Source organism: Engystomops pustulosus, chromosome 1, assembly GCF_040894005.1.
Source record: "Engystomops pustulosus chromosome 1, aEngPut4.maternal, whole genome shotgun sequence".
NCBI classification, from domain to species: Eukaryota; Metazoa; Chordata; class Amphibia; order Anura; family Leptodactylidae; genus Engystomops; species Engystomops pustulosus.
In genome coordinates, this window is record NC_092411.1 from 301,639,790 (window position 1) to 301,657,222 (window position 17,433).

The 17,433-nt window shown below is 44.2% G+C and overlaps 1 pseudogene; it reads right to left on the reverse strand.

The window, feature by feature from the left end:
• Positions 1-16,114, reverse strand: part of LOC140133376 (vomeronasal type-2 receptor 26-like) — a 31,300-nt pseudogene extending 15,186 nt beyond the window's left edge.
• Between the last annotated feature and the right edge of the window lie 1,319 nt (positions 16,115-17,433).

Genomic DNA, 17,433 nt, shown 5'->3' on the forward strand with positions numbered 1-17,433 from the left:
TGCATTACTTTCAGCCATTTGTAATTCCAAGCTCCGTAAGCCAGTCTCTCCCAGCTTTCCTAAGGTCCTGAATGGTATAATTGTTTTTTCAGCAAAACCACTCAGCTCAGCGATTAACCAAGATATGATCCTGCATCAGTGCAGCTACAGCATTCTCAAGGTATGTTTGCTTCCTACTGCATCACATCATATGATAGGTTTCCTTTAAGTCTGCTCTGTTTATTTCATCAGGTCTGAACACGGATTTATGGAATATATTCGGATATATAGAATATGTCTTACTATCGAGACCTTGGAGGTTTGAAGCTATCCCTAGATGTTTTTACACTGTGCTTTGTTGAATTTCGATAGGGAGTAAAGATCTCTTTTTGACCTTCTAACAGAATTTATTAAATCGAAGTATATTATACTGAAATATTCATTACAGGATCAAAGTAAATGACTTTTTTAACAGAACACTTCTATCCTATGACATCTGTCCTGGGACTATCCTGTGACATCTGCATCTGTTTGTTCTTCAGTGCCATCCTCTGTCCATAAAATACAGCAGAAGATGCGCTGCAGACTATGACTTTGTACTAGGTTTGCATTCTGTAATAGTGTGAACACTGCACTATGTAATTCCTGGCTGTCTTACTTCCACCACACGTGTCTGTCTCCTGTTGACTTTGTTATGGGTTATACACTGTATCCACAGATGCCTTCTCCACCACACACACTTCTTCCCTGTTAGTCATTTGGTTTGGATGTCAGGGGCCGGTCCACTCATTCTCTGGACCAGGACTCATAAAAGGATTTTCTGCCCACTGCCCAGTGCTTGCTGCAAGTCTTCTTTGGAGCTTGTTAGCATTTTCTGGAGTTCCAAATTTCTGGATTCTCTGACCCTGTTTGTCTTCTGACTATCCGTTTCCCTCCTGATTCTGTACTGCACGCTTGGTTTTGAATCCTGCTTGATGACCATTCTTCTGTGATAATTTTGTCCTGTTTTTGTTCATGTGTTTTCACTTAGACCTCCAAATACATTTGTTGGGCATCTGCATTTGCCGTAGGTTTCTGCGAAATTCAATGGTGCACATTCAAAGGCTAAAGCAAGTGCACAGCCCCCGGGCAGGACTGTCACAGGCTCGTCCACTCCACCGATGGTCACACACTCTCCATGAAGTAATTACAATTACTCACAGTTTTTTAGTAATTGCAATTATTTCAGAACTTGTGCAAAAAACTGGTGTACAAGTCCTGACAAACGTCCCACATGAAGAGTCCTCGCTCTTTCCCCTGCAGCCGTCACAGCACCGCATCTTCTTACCTTCCGATAACCTTGCAATCCTCCCCTACTAAGACTGAAACTGTGCATGTATTATTTGGATTGCCATATTCTTATTACCGGAATAAAATAAAAGTTCCTCAGTTTTCTCTATCAAGGAGAAGTTTTCTTTCATTTGAATTACTGTAGGTTATTAGTTACACACAGATAGGAATAACCTTCTATGGGATTATGGAAAGTGTCCTCCTCAGCGCTGGTCAGACACTACTCCTCCTACTACCATGTACCTGTGATATTGGAGATCTCTCCCTCTGAACATGGGGCGCAGTCATAGCAGCAGATGTGAATGGTTTCTCCTGGCTTCTTCCTGCTTCCGGGTAAACACGGATCTGAGCAGCGGGAGACTGGGATCTGAGGGGAAAGATAAGAACATTTACCATCCATTATACTAGAAACTGCAATCTATACTGAACAATATGTAAAATTACGCTCTGAGTTGCTCCACAGGAGTAGGGAAGTGGTGACTGTAACAAATTGGTCTGTGTTGCAATCACCTGATCACTAGATTCGAGATTGATGTGTTTGTCCAAATTTTACAACAAAATATGGCTCAGGACCGGGACACAAACCTTACTGAAGTCAGTGGGGACACAGAATTTTACACCAAAAAAAGGCTGTAATAAGGGCTAGAGTGAGGATAAATGGTGGGAATAATAGGGCCATTGCCCTGCCCATAATGAGCTTATGAAATAATAACACACTATTAAAAAAAATAAAACAGAAATAAAAAAAAAATATTTAAATTTGAAGTTTTGGTAAGGCGGAATTGTTTCCAGAATGTAGAATTGAAAAATTTGGAAATTAAAGTTCCAGGAAAGTGGAAATTTATTCAGACACTGGCAAACTTGGGATCCATGCTTTTTATCTTAACGAATGTTAGGATGTCCCCGTTGGTTGTAGCAAGGCGGATCCTCTTGCTGTTGATGACACCACTGGTGGTGCTGAACACACGCTCTGACAGCACACAGAATCTGCAAGGCATAAAGGACAAGACCTGGCCACGTGTCTAATTTCCCACCCAGAAATTGAATGTGGGGGGACCCATCCTTCAGTACCAGGAGACGCGTGGACAGATAATGCTCCACCATGTGAGTCGCATTCTGCCCCCTGGTACTATGTGTCACATCTGATGGTAGTGGAGGTTGAGCACAAGTCAACATGACAGTCTAGATTGTGGCCATGGTGATCTCCCTTCTGCATTGGCAGCTTTCTCCTTCTTGTCGTGCTGCCACTGAGATCTCAATGTCAAATGAAAACTAGGGGTTGCACCAAAAGGCACTAGTACTGCCTTATTTTAGTCTCACGTTCAGGTATTGGAATGATGGATTCTACATTATGCTTGTAGCATGTATCCAGGAAGGTGGCCACGCAGTATTCGGAATTGTATCCAGACAAATTAGGGTGTTGAAGGGGGTGAGGTGTAGCGAGCTCCTTACTTGCAAATGAGGATGCGCATGAGAAATCTGAGGCAATTTTTGCCATGTAATTGACCATTGCTTTAACATTGTGTGCCCTATTGTACACACTGCACACCCTGATTCCTACTTGGAGCAAGCAGAGATGGAACACATCCTCTCTCTGCAGCACCAGCGGCCGCACCACAGCCATGTCCCAGTCCCTTAATTCCTGCTTTGCTGACAGAAGCTCTTTTATGAACCACTTATTACTGTGTTCTATTCACTAACAGAAGCAACTTTACAATCGAGGTATGAATGATGATGATTCATGATTTTTCTGCAGCCAGAAACAAGACCTTCACGGTCCTGCTGATGAGGGCAGTAAATGCTAATATTCCTGTCTGGACTTTCTGTCTGGCCATGAAGAGTGAGTAGGGGCTTGGGGCTGCCGCAAGCCTTGAAGAGTGAGTAGGGGCTTGGGGCTGGTGCTGGTACTTTGTACTGGTATTCATGTGCTGGTGCCTATAGACCTCGTTCCTTTTGGGTAGGGACATTAGAGAGTGATAGAGTTGGCGTGGCACACTGAGGAAGCTCAAGGCCCTTATAAGTCATGGTAAGATGTCATGAGGTTGTAATTTCACGACCGGAGGAACCAGGGGTGATTTAAAGGCGGTATAACGTGAAACTGTATTAATTCCGGAAACTGAAACTAATTGTACATTGAGCATCAGCTATCAAATTATTTGTAAGAGGAAAGAAAGAGTTAAAGCTTTGTTCAAGAAGTACTCCGGGAGGCAGAGATAAAGGAGACTTTCAAGATTTACTGCAAGAGAATCTTAGAGACCATGGCCATGTCTGTGTGATTCTTTGTGTACACATTATTTAATATATGTATTTATAGAAATATTAATATCCAATTTGGAGCAGAGATCAATACATTCAGAGTGGCGCACAGGTTTTAGTATGCAATCCAAAATAACTTGCTGCCAGAGCAGAGTCCAGGATTGTGCAGCCGCAGGAAAGGACTGACTATTAGAAATGAGTGAACATACTCATCCGAGCTTGATGCTCGTTCGCGCATTAGCGTACTCGAAACTACTCATTGCTCCGATGAATATCTCGCCAGCTCGAGAAAATTGCATCTCCCGCCGTTTTGATTTTTGGCGGCCAGAAACAGAGCCAATCACAAGCCAGGAGACTCTGCACTCCACCCAGCATGACGTGGTACCCTTACACGTCGATAGCAGTGGTTGGCTGGCCTGATCAGGTGACCCTGGAATAGACTAGCCCCTGCCCGCGCTGCTCAGATCATTCTCTGTGTCACGGGAGCTCCCGCGATCGCTGTCTTAGATCACGGGCGCACCCGTGTTCCTGCTGCTGCCCCCAGTCCCAGGCCCTGCTCACCTTCCCTGGCTCCTGCGATGTCCTCCCTGGCTCCCGCAGCTCGGCGTGCGCGTCCCCTGCTCCTAGGGCGCACACGCGCCGTCACTCTAAGATTTAAAGGGCCAGCACGCCAATAATTGGCGCTGGCCTGCTATAAGTTTCTTCCCCTTCCTGTGACCCTTGCCGGATCTTTGTGCATCATAGCCTTAGGGAAAGCTTCCAAGTGAGTATTCCTGCGTTCCTGTGTATTCCTGCGTTACTGTGTGTCTCCGCTCCCGAGTCCTGTGTTACCTGTGTTCCTCCGTGTTGCTGTGTTCCTGTGCCTGTGTTCCCGTCCCCTTCTGCCTGGACCTCCTGTTGCTGACCCCGGATTGGACTTGACCTTGCATCTCTGCCGCCTGCCTTGACCCTGTGCCTGGACCCGACCACGAGACTGTCTCCTGTTAAGGTACCTAGACCTCGGCTGCCACCGCGGGCCAGTCGCACCTGTGGAACGACCAGGTGGTATTCTGCTGCAGCAAGTCCAACCCGCTTTGCGGCGGGCTCTGGTGAAGACCAGGTGCCACTTGGACTCTGGTCCCAGGTGTCGGCTTGTACCACCTCCCGCGGTGGTCCAGGGGATTCACACACCCCGAATCCTGACAGTCGTCTAGGAAAACAGAGCCTTTTGTTCCTCCGTTGCCTATAATTTACTAACTAATGAACCACGGACATTACTTATTATCTTTGGCTAACCAAGCCCAGGTCCAGCCCACTGAAAGTTCTGTATAGTCCTTTTTGACATGAATAAAGTTCCCCTCATCTGCCCAGCATTTCAGGGCATCAGTTTGCAGAGATTGAGTTATTATACTATACGTTGTCTTGATCTGATTTCTTCTGAGCTCACTCTGTGACTTTTATTAGTTATTAGAGAACCTGAGGTTGTGTGAACAAGGGCAGAACTTGACAATGCCAATCAATTCCCCTGACTAGTGGGTTCACTTGGACAATCCCTATGAATAATAGACCCTATGATATTCACTATGTATATGTTAGTCTAATGTTTCACCTTGTTTGTTTTGGATGTCCCCTAGATGGTCGCCGATTCTGCAAAACAAAATTCTTGGTACATTTTACCTACATACAGAGGCATATTGCCAGGTATATGACCCCCATGCATCTACAGTTGATGAAACTGTTTTTAGTGTAGGTTATTCCTGTAACAGTACTCGGTGCTTCTTAGTACATTGCAAGCAATGCGTCCGCTACACCTGTAACACCCATGTAGCTTCTGATATATCCATGTCGTTGGTGCTTTTGGTCTGGTGTAGTGACTTTGTATTATTCGGTCTCAAATGTTTCAACCTCTAAGATATGCAATACTTGGGTGATGGGTTCATTACAAAATTTAAACTTTGCATATCAATGTCTAAAAATTAAAAATTTTTAGACAGATTCAGCTTTTTGACCATACAATATCCACCTCTGTAATATTATAATATTGATATCTGTAAGACAACATATATTCATATATATGTATATATATAATAATAATCTTTAATATTGTACGATCCTACTCTTTAATTTACTATTTTCAGCTGTGATATACTTGTTACATCAGATTCAGCCTTCTGTCCATACAATATCCTCCTCTGTAAATATTATACTATCCAGCTCTGTAATATACTATTTTGATATACTTGTAACATCTGTGCCTATGTCATTCTCTGTCCCTTAGGTATATCAAGGGCTTCTTTTTGAGCAAGAAGTCCATCCCATTGTGCAGCATGAGAAAAAGAATAAGAACACAGACTACATTAGAACCAAGTTCTATACATTATTACAGCTCTAAAACCAAGTAATGCATGTCAATATAAAATCAGAACCAAGCTTATAATATAAACTCAATATATAAATGCAGCACCGGGGCCCAGCTCAGCACGTAACAAAAATGTTATCCATAAAAAAAGGAGATCCGATAATACCGGGTATACACCACCATATAGTAAACTATTCACAGTGGGGGAAAGGGTTATGTTCAGAAGGGATTAATGGTAGATAAAATATAGCGTTTATTGTTATGATTCAAATTTTCCTTTTCTTTTTAATATATACACAAACAAAAAATAAATAAATCAAAATTTTATTATTTTTTTCTTGTCCTGCTGTTACTGACAGACTCTCTATATACTCACATTGCTTCCATGCTGTTATGTCATCTCTAGGATTCAAAGTTCTGGTCCGCTCCCTTCCCATGCTTACAATCTGACTGTTGTACCTAGTTTCTATGCCTGCTATAGGATTAGTACTTATTAAGCTCCTGGTTATCCTTATATTCTGTATCCTTTGATTTCTGCCCATTGCTTTATTCAGTAGCCTTGTAACTTTGCAGGATGTTTGTCCTTTTGGTTCTGACCTGGTTCTGCTGATGATTCTGCTAGTTTTTCCTTGTATTCATCTCATTATTTTGCATTTTGGCACAGGAAAGGAGGATGAGGCAAGTAGGCAGGGACAGCTCTAAAGAGGATTATGTTTCAGGGCCCATTGTCACATGCCCATTCCTCAATTATAGTATCCTACTCTGCCTCAATAACCTTCAAAACTCAGTTAACTCATAATGATATATACGTGCAGACAGAAAAGTTACAGAATCTCATGTGTAATGGAAGCTACTTACCTCCTGTGAGTGTCTCCAGGTTATAGACTGGGGATTTATGTAAAGCTTCTGACCACTGACAGCCCATGGGGTAAAATTTCCTACTTCAGTCATTTTTATGTTCTCACTTCTTGCCTCTTTTATAAATATCCAGTTGATGATCTTATATGGATGTGGAGCTTCCCCCTGGTCAGTAAAGTAATATGAAGGAGACATTGGGTCCCGGGAATTCTTCATCCTCTGTATGTAGCGCTGTAACTTCCCTGTGTATTGTACAAGTCCAGTTATTGGGTTTTCTTTATATTTGTCTTTTATATGTAAGAACATTTCATGTAGAGACTTTGCCAGGATTTCTACTGCCTCATACAATCGTGGGGTCACCCCGGAGGAGAGGTAATATCTTATACTCGGCACTGCTTCCATATAACTGGAATTACTCCCTACTGGTGATAAATTTAGTAACACAAATAAATTGCTATCATCATTTCCTTTAATTACCTCTAAGGATTTCCACATTAACTCGTATTGGTAAATATTGGGGAGTTTCTTGTAATTTTTAATGAAATATTCTGTTTTTGGAAATGGAGGCGAAGAGAAATCCAACCCAAGACTTCCGTTAAATCCTAAATACCGATTGGATGTAATGGTGGAGCTAGAAGTCCAGGATGGAGGAAGGATGAGGGTTTTGTGTAACAATACAGACACATATTCAAATAGTAATAACACTCCGTTCATAGACATGGTCCCGCATATTATAATTACACTGACTTGTGAATTGCTTATAATATGTGATGTTTTGTTATTATAGACAGAATTCTCCTCTGTAAGTTTTATGGTGAAGGCGGCACAGATCCCGTTCTCTCTCATGTACTTTGTCAGTATCTGCAGCTCATTCTCTCCAGCGTCGTCATCTGATACTAAAATCCCGACCCAGGTCCAGCCAAAATACTTCAACAGCTCAATGATCACCATATTGTGGGTGTGGCTACTTTGGACTGTTCGGAAGACGTGTGGATAGAGGAGTCTATCAGATAATGAGGGGTCGGTGGCTCCATAGCTGATCTACAAGATGCAACAAAGACAGGGAAAAAATACATGAGAAACATAGATAGGAAATGTCCCCAAACAGCAACTAGGAGCAGATGCAAGGAGACATGGCAGAGCACTCGGCTTATGTCAGCAAGGAGGCCCATGGGTCTCCAGCATTGGCTGAAAAGCAATCCTCCACCTTAAATGAACTATTTTCAGAGGACATGTTCAATTAATTTATACTGGAGGCCCACCCTCCATCAAGGTCAAGCAAACAAACTCTAGTAGCCTCCAAATTAGGTTTTCTTCTGCTGTACTTCTGGGGTCCAAAGGTACAGCAGGGTATTAGAGCCTTGGCCCATCGGAGGATCCTCTCACACTGTGGAGGGCCAGCCTGACAATGTTTCCATTATTACACTAATGAAGTGCAGAAATGACACAATAATCTCTTGGGCTTTGGGCACCACAAATTTTTTCAACCTTCTGCTGATTGGATGTGCATAAATGACAACCAAGGGATAATTGGAATGGAACAAACTGCTCTCCTTTCCTGTGATTGCTGTTTATGGTTCTATTCCATAAATACTATGGAATCTTGGCTATCTCCTCTATGTGGATGTTTACAGGATGGTGGATCTTCGTCCTGTATGTTTGAGTAGCATGTTCTGTGTATCGGATGTGCACATGATATCAGTTAACAATTTTTTATGTATTTTGTCTTTTTCTGCACATTATGTATTGTGCTTTTGTCCTATTTTTAAAGCATTATATTTCAAAATAAATCTAGCCTCAAGGCGAAGCAGGGTTTTGGGGCAGGGTTTTGGGGCAGGGTTTTGGCAGAGTTTTGGGATTGATATTGACTTTCTCGAGGCCCGCAAATCTAAGTACCTCTGGATTCCCCCCATGACTATCCCTAACATGACTGATGAGGCGAGGACATCCTTTACCTGTGTGGATCGAATTATAGTTCTCTCGTAACCTAGTAAAAAGATTCCTAATAGTTTTCCCAATATAAAAGTGCTCGCATGAGCATAACACCACATAGACTATAAAGGTGGATCGACAATTTATAAAGGATTTTACCACGTGCTGCATGTCCCCCAACTTTACCAAACCAGTCTGCAAATTATACCGACAAAAATTACAAGACCCACATTTAAAGTTTCAGATAGGAATACTTTTTTGGAGCCAACTAGGGTCAGACGTGGAAAAGCAACTGGAGACTAAATGGGTCCTAATAGAAAGGCTGCGTCTAAAGGTGACTAATGGCTTGTGTTTCGTCACTTCAGACAATTGGTCATCCCGTTCCAATATTTTCCAATTTCTATTAATGTTGGTACGTATAGCTCATTCGTGTGGACTATAGCCAAACGAAAAAGCCATACGTCCACCACCCTTCTTTCGTTTGTCGGTCCTATTCCCCTAAACTACCTCTCAGAATGTCACATGCTTTCTCAAGAGCTTTTTCCAAAATAGGAGTGGGATAACCACGGTCATTAAATGTGGGTCTTGTAAATTTTGTCGGTATAATTTGCAGACTGGGGGACATGCAGCACATGGTAAAATCCTTTATAAATTGTCGATCCACCTTTATAGTCTATGCGGTGTTATGCCCATGCGAGCACTTTTATATTGGGAAAACTATTAGGAATCTTTTTACTAGGTTACGAGAGAACTATAATTCGATCCACACAGGTAAAGGATGTCCTCGCCTCATCAGTCATGTTAGGGATAGTCATGGGGGGAATCCAGAGGTACTTAGATTCGCGGGCCTCGAGAAAGTCGATATCGATCCCAAAACCCTGCCCCAAAACCCTGCCCCAAAACCCTGCTTCGCCTTGAGGCTAGATTTATTTTGAAATATAATGCTTTAGGGCCAATGGGTTTGAACGATAGAAATGACTTGAGTGTCTTTTTATGAATGATGTATCCCATGGATCCACCTTATGGACATATTCATTGTGCATTCATTAGTTTAGCCTTGCTCATATTATGTGATCTAGATGTTTTATGTACTTACCAGCTTCTTTCCTGTGTCTCTCTCCTACTATTAATGTTGCCTGGAGTCCTCTCCTTTCTGCGATTCTCTCCCTTCTTTTGCTTATTCGATAATTGTAATATTGATTGTTGCCTTTACTGTATTTATATTATATCATACTGAGAGTTAAAGTGTTGCACATTTAAGCCGTGGTCTTCTCGGCTTATTTTAAACTATGTATCATGTTCTCTTATTGTTAATGGTGACTCACCACTGACATGCCTGTTGCCGGCACCCATGATACCTTGTGCTTTGATGGTTGTTGTGTCTCGTTGCTAGGACTACGCGCGCTCGGGGCGGGTATAATACCTGCCTCCTGAGATCTCGCGATGTCCGAGGCTTGAGAAAGCGCTTACAGCGCGAAACGGCCCGTCGCCTTTCCGTGGCGTGCATCACCCCTACCCTGATACCTTCCCTTCAATAAAGCGTTCCTGCATTTGATTTTGGTGAGTGCCATTTTTCTTTTCGATATGGGACTTTTTTGTAATGAAGATTTGGGATTGTATGAAAGTCTTTCTTGGGGATTGCTGATTGGGGATGTGTCCCATATAAAGAAATGGTCAAGGGACTTTCAGTTTGCTCGTGAAGTGGAGATTCTGTGGAGACTTATTTAATAAATCGTCATAGTAACAGTGAGAAAAGGTGTCAGAGGTCAGATATATAACAGGAGGACATGCACCTAATTTCAGGCTGTCCCTCTATTGTCAATAATCTGCAGCCAGTACAGGGCATTACCATAGCAACTGTCATATGGCATATCAGGACGTTACCCAACCACAGCCAGGACTATTATTGTATAAATGATACAGAGACCTAGGTGCCCTATGAGAGGTTCTCTCCAAATTCATAGTATCATAGTATCATAGTATATAAGGCTGGAAGGAGACGCAAGTCCATCAAGTCCAACCTTCAAGAATTAAATAAATGTTTTATCCCCATAACCCGTGATATTTTTTCTCTCCAGAAAGGCATCCAGGCCTCTCTTGAACATGTACATAGAGTCCACCATAACAACCTCATGCGGCAGAGAGTTCCACAGTCTCACTGCTCTTACAGTAAAGAACCTTTGTCTATGGTGATGGTAGAATCGCCTCTCCTCCAGGCGTAGAGGATGTCCCCTGTCTATGGTGATGGTAAAATCGCCTCTTCTCTAGGTGTAGAGGATGCCCCCTTGTCCTGGTCACAGGCCGAGGTATAAAAAGATCTTTGGAGAGATCCTTGTACTGTCCGTTCAGGTATTTGTACATTGTAATGAGGTCTCCCCTCAGTCGTCTTTTTTCTAAACTGAATAATCCCAAATTTTGTAATCTGTCATTGTATTCTAGTCCCCCCATTCCCCTAATAATCCTGGTTGCTCTCCTCTGCACCCGTTCCAGCTCTACTATATCCTTTTTATATACTGGTGCCCAAAACTGTCCACAATATTCCATGTGTGGTCTGACCAGGGATTTGTATAAGGGCAGAACTATGTCTTTATCATGAGAATCTATTCCTCTCTTGATACATCCCATTATTTTATTTGCTTTAGCAGCAGCCGCCTGGCTCTGGTCACTAAAATTAAGTTTACCATCCACCAATACCCCCAAGTCCTTTTCAGCCTCAGTTTTACTAAGTAATTGACCGTTTAGAACATAATTATACTTTTTGTTTCCATGGCCCAAGTGCATAACTTTACATTTATCTACATTAAACCTCATCAACCATTTCTCTGCCCATCCCTCAAGCTTCCACAAATCCCTCTGTAATGCTAAACTATCGACCTCAGTATTTATTACTTTACACAGCTTAGTATCATCTGCAAATATTGAAACTTGACTGTGTAAACCCACTACAAGGTCATTAATAAAAATATTAAAAAGAAGTGGCCCCAATACTGACCCCTGTGGCACTCCACTGGTAACATCAACCCAATCTGAGAATGTGCCATTAATGACCACCCTCTGTTTTCTATCACTAAGCCAATTACTTACCAGATACACAGATTTTCTCCTATTCCCAGCAGTCTCATTTTATATACCAACCTTTTATGTGGCACGGTGTCAAATGCCTTTGAAAAGTCCAGATATACAACATCCACAGCGTCCCCCAGATCCAGTCTTGAACTTACCTCCTCGTAGAAACCAATCAGATTAGTCTGACAGGACCGATCTCTCATAAACCCATGCTGACGCTGGGTTATAAGGTTGTGCACAGTGAGATACTCCAGGATAGCATCTCTAATAAACCCCTCAAATATTTTCCCCACCACAGCAGTTAGACTTACGGGTCTGTAGTTTCCAGGATCGCTATTTACAATTCAATATCATGTAATAAGGGCAATTACAATAACAAGCTCCTGGGCCCTCTCAGGGGTTTTGGGGATGAGTGTAAAGATACCCCTCCCCCCCCCCCAAAAGGGGGATTCAATCAAATAGACCAAGATCTAATAATGTAGAATGATGTATTGTTTTGTTGTATTATTAACAGGATATTCAAGACCATGTTAGAATTTACATCCAGCCACAGATATTTTATTGATATGTTTTTTATTGTTACCATTTAGTCCTCCGGGCCTCCCTCCTGTCATGTGTCCTATAGCTCTACCCTTCTGTCATCTGTCCTCTGGACCTCCATCCTTCCATCTGTCCTCCGGGCCTACCCTCCTTCCATCTGTCCTCTGGGCCTACCCTTCTGCTATCTTTCCTCTGGACCTACCCTCCTGCTATCTGTATTTCGGGCCTCCCTCCTGCCATGTGTCCTCTAGCCCTACCCTCCTGTCATGTGTCCTCTGGGCCTACCCTCCTGCTATCTGTCCTCTGGACCTACCCTCCTGCTATCTATCCTTCGGGCCTCCCTCCTGCCATCTGTCCTACAGGCCTCCCTGCTATCATCTGTCCTCTTGGTCTACCCTCCTGCCATCTTTCCTCTGGGCCTCCATCCTTCCATCTGTCCTCTGGGCCTACCCTGCTGCCATCTTTCCTCCAGGTCTCCCTCCTGCATCTGTCCTTCTGGCCTCCCTCCCGCCATGTGTTCTTTGGGCTTACCCTCCTGCCATGTGTCCTCTGGGCCTACCCTCCTGCCATGTGCCCTCCGGGCCTCCTTCCTGCCACCTGTCCCCCGGGCTTCATCCTGCATCTGCCCTCTGGGCCCCCCTCCTGCCATCTGTCCTCCGGGCCTCCCTCCTGCCATCTGTTCTCTGGGCCTCCCTCCTGCCATCTGTCCTCCTTGCCTCCCTCTTACCATGTTTCCTTTGGGCTTACCCTCCTGACATGTGCCCTCTGGGCCAACCCGCCTGCCATCTGTCCTCTGGGCCTACCCTCCTACCATGTGTCCGCTGGGCCTCCCTCATGCATCTGTCTTCCTGGCCTCCCTTTTGCAATTTGTCTTCCAGGCCTCCCTTTTGCCATTTGTCTTCCAGGCTTCCCACCTGCATTTGTCCTCCGGCCTCTCTACTGCCATCTGTCCTCCTGGCCTCCCTCCCCTATATGTGCTTTGGGCCTACCCTCCTGCCATGCGTCCTCTGGGCCTACCCTCCTGTGATCTGTACTGTGGGCCTCCCTCCTGCCATCTGTCCTGCGGGCCTCCCTTTTGCAATCTGTCCTCCAGGCCTCCCTCCTGCATATGTCCACCAATCACAGCTTCCCTTTAAAATATTCATGAGCACTGGTAAAATGAAAGCTGAGCTGTGATTGGTGGAACAGAGACAAGTTTCCAATCTTCCCACAACATAAAGGAAATATACCAGAGAAGTGTGGGCAGATTGGAAACTTGTCTGTGTTCCATTTGCAACATAAATAAGACACTGTATTTTTTTATGTGATCAATCTGGACAGCAATTGGAGGTAGTAGCTTGTTTTTTTTGTGTGTGTTTAAATCTTTTGTATTGAGACCATCAAATTACATTAAACAGATTTTACAGCTCAATACATTATGTACAGTCTCTTTTTTCACATAAAATTAGCTAATTACAGCGAATCTTGTTAAGCCAAGAACAATTTCACTACACTGACTTTTACGGTGATTACTCTGGACTTACAGCTGTGCCGTAGCTCCCTCTCTAGGACTGGAACTGCAACTATACAAAATTCTACATATAAATGTCCTCCGAGCCTCTCTACTGCCACCTGTCCTTGGGGCCTATCCTCCTGCCATCTGTCCTCCAGGCCTCTCTACTGCCACCTGTCCTTGGGGTCTACCCTCCTGCCATCTGTCCTCCAGGCCTCTCTACTGCCACCTGTCCTCGGGGCCTACCCTCCTGCCATCTGTCCTCCAGCCCTCTCTACTGCCACCTGTCCTCGGGGTCTACCCTCCTGCCATCTGTCCTCCAGCCCTCTCTACTGCCACCAGTCCTCGGGGTCTACCCTCCTGCCATCTGTCCTCCAGGCCTCTCTACTGCCACCTGTCCTTGGGGTCTACCCTGCTCCCATCTGTCCTCCAGGCCTCTCTACTGCCACCTGTCCTTGGGGCCTATCCTCCTGCCATCTGTCCTCCAGCCCTCTCTACTGCCACCTGTCCTCGGGGTCTACCCTCCTGCCATCTGTCCTCCAGCCCTCTCTACTGCCACCTGTCCTTGGGGCCTATCCTCATGCCATCTGTCCTCCAGGCCTCTCTACTGCCACCTGTCCTTGGGGCCTATCCTCATGCCATCTGTCCTCTAGTAGACTGGGCCATAGGAGGCAGTGGACGGGTTAGAAGGACAGCGATTGGCATGTAGCCGAGGCCCTTCTGGTTAGTTTACATGAAGATTACAGAAATATTTTAGCAGCAATCAGCCAGATATTGTTTCTGATAAAAATATTGTTGACGATAAACACTGATCCTGACAGCACCTTCTCCAACCTCTATCTCCCTCATAGGGTTTATTTTACACAAATCTTCATACAAACCAAATGTTGTAAATATTAGGTAAAAAGTACAATGTGATAAATTCCCTCCAGTGAGTAAAGTATCCAGTACCTGAGGATATCCGTGTAGTCCCAGGATCTGTGCTGCGGGAATAGTGGTAGATGAGTACTGATCTCCAATGACACCAGCCAGCTGGCCGCGCCCCGGACAGGAGTAATTAGGTATCACCTTATCTGGACCAGACAGAAGATGTAACACACGGCTGACCACCACTCGTCCATCTAGACACGAGTCATAGACATTGTATCCCAGTGTAATATTGGGTAAGATGTCAGGATTCTGGTTAATATTATCAATGGCAAAGAGGAAAATGAGACTATTTATTATCCCCTTAATTTGCGTCCTGGAGATGAAGAAATATACAGCGATGAGTAAAGGCTTATTGGTCTCCAGTACAAATCCACATCTGTTCCAATGGTGACTTATATGGAGAGCGGAGGAGCTATGTCTGTAGCCTCATCATGTATTACTGGTGATATTATACAGAGGCTTGTAGTGTATGGAGAGATGGGAGGAGCTATGTCTGTAGCCTCATCATGTATTACTGGTGATATTATACAGAGGCTTGTAGTGTATGGAGAGATGGGAGGAGCTATGTCTGTAGCCTCATCATGTATTACTGGTGATATTATACAGAGGCTTGTAGTGTATGGAGAGATGGGAGGAGCTATGTCTGTAGCCTCATCATGTATTACTGGTGATATTATACAGAGGCTTGTAGTGTATGGAGAGATGGGAGGAGCTATGTCTGTAGCCTCATCATGTATTACTGGTGATATTATACAGAGGCTTGTAGTGTATGGAGAGATCAGAGGGGCTATGTCTGTAGATCTTACACTTTTCTCATCACTTCTCTTATGTATGGTACAATCATGTATTCAGGACTTACTCTGCACATTGTAGAGCTGTTCCATTTTCTCTCAGGTTTGGTGCTGTATACTGATTTATGGTGAGCAGGGCACCGATGATGAGGTCTCCATCCTGGTATCGCTCCTGTAAAGCATCAAAAACTTCTCTTATTTTAAGATTACAAACTAAATATTTTAAAGAAATCCACAGAAGAAACAGAAGAGGAATAAGACTGAACATCTCCTTGTAGGAATAGGATGATGATAAATATGCAGGATATGCTATGTAATATGTGATGACTGGAAGCAGCAGGAGCAGCAGTGACACCGAGACAGCGTCTCCCAGCATCAGGGCCACCCTGGTGACTGCTATCATCTCCCCTCTTCTTATACAGGATGATGGGAGATATTTTACATTGTCTGATCTCATCTCACATCATTCTGGATCTGCTCCCCGGTGATTGTGTCCTCATCCGTCTTTACACTGGATAAATGTAGAACATGATGAAGAAGCAGAATTAACCATTTCCAGCTTTCCTTCTGATGTGAAGATTTCTTTCGTTCCTGCAAATTCATATTCCTCAGATTGTAAACAGATTCTCATCAATCACATTAAAGAAAATCCACTTCAGAATCCATCATGATAAACCAGGGACATTACTTCAGCCAACGTTACTGTGGCATCTTAAAATCCATGACCTCTTTACATCTAAGCAGCTGGATTCCCCAGTACCTGAGCGGCTGGCCGAAGCACAGTCTAGCGTTATACTGGTGACCATTACTTGGTTCAGGTGGAACAATCCTCACCCATGGTGGGCAGGGCCAGGGAGGGGATGCATGAAGAGATGGGGGGCAATAAGGTGGGGGTCCCCATATGGTACTCCTTGTGTATGCATAATGACTAGAGATGAGCGAACATACTCGTCCGAGCTTGATGCTCGTTCGAGCATTAGCGTACTCGAAAATGCTCGTTGCTCGGACGAATACTTCGCCCGCTCGAGAAAATGGCAGCTCCCGCCGTTTTGCTTTTTGGCGGCCAGAAACAGAGCCAATCACAAGCCAGGAGACTCTGCACTCCACCCAGCATGACGTGGTACCCTTACACGTCGATAGCAGTGGTTGGCTGGCCAGATCAGGTGACCCTGGGATAGACTAGCCGCTGCCCGCGCTGCTCGGATCATTCTGTGTCTGGATGCCGCTAGGGAGAGAGCTGCTGCTGGTCAGGGACAGCGTTAGGGTGCTAGTAGATTACTGTTAGGCAGGAGTGATTCAACAAGAACCCAACAGCCCTTCTTAGGGCTACAATAACGTTATACTTTTTTTTTTTTTTGTTTGCTTGTGGCTGGGCTTGCTGGCACTAGTAGTGCAGCTAGTACCATATTGTGGGGAATTTGCAGGGGGACTTGCTACCGTTGTGTTTAGCTCTTAGTGACACACATATCCATCTCAAACACCGAAGTGGGAAAATTTATTAGGGCCCGGGGTTTGATTTCAATTAGGCACAGTCTGCCATTTCCTTTTTATTTTACGTTTATTTTTTCATAACTCAGCGTCATCTCATCTGGCATAGTAGTGTGCTTTCAAACTTGGCTAGAAAATAGCCAAAGGAGAATCCAAACGGCTTACTTACACCTACAATAGCGTTATATATATTTTATTTCTGGTTGATCTGCTGGTGGCTGTACTTGCTGCAGTGCATATACTAGCCAATTGTGAGGAATTTGGAGTGAGACTTGCGACCGCTGTGTTTAGCGCTTAGTGACGCACATATCCATCGCAAAGACCGAAGTGGGAAAATTTATTAGGGGTTGGATTTCAATTAGGCACAGTCTGCCATTTCCTTTTTATTTTACGTTTATTTTTTCATAACTCAGTGTCATCTCATCTGGCATAGT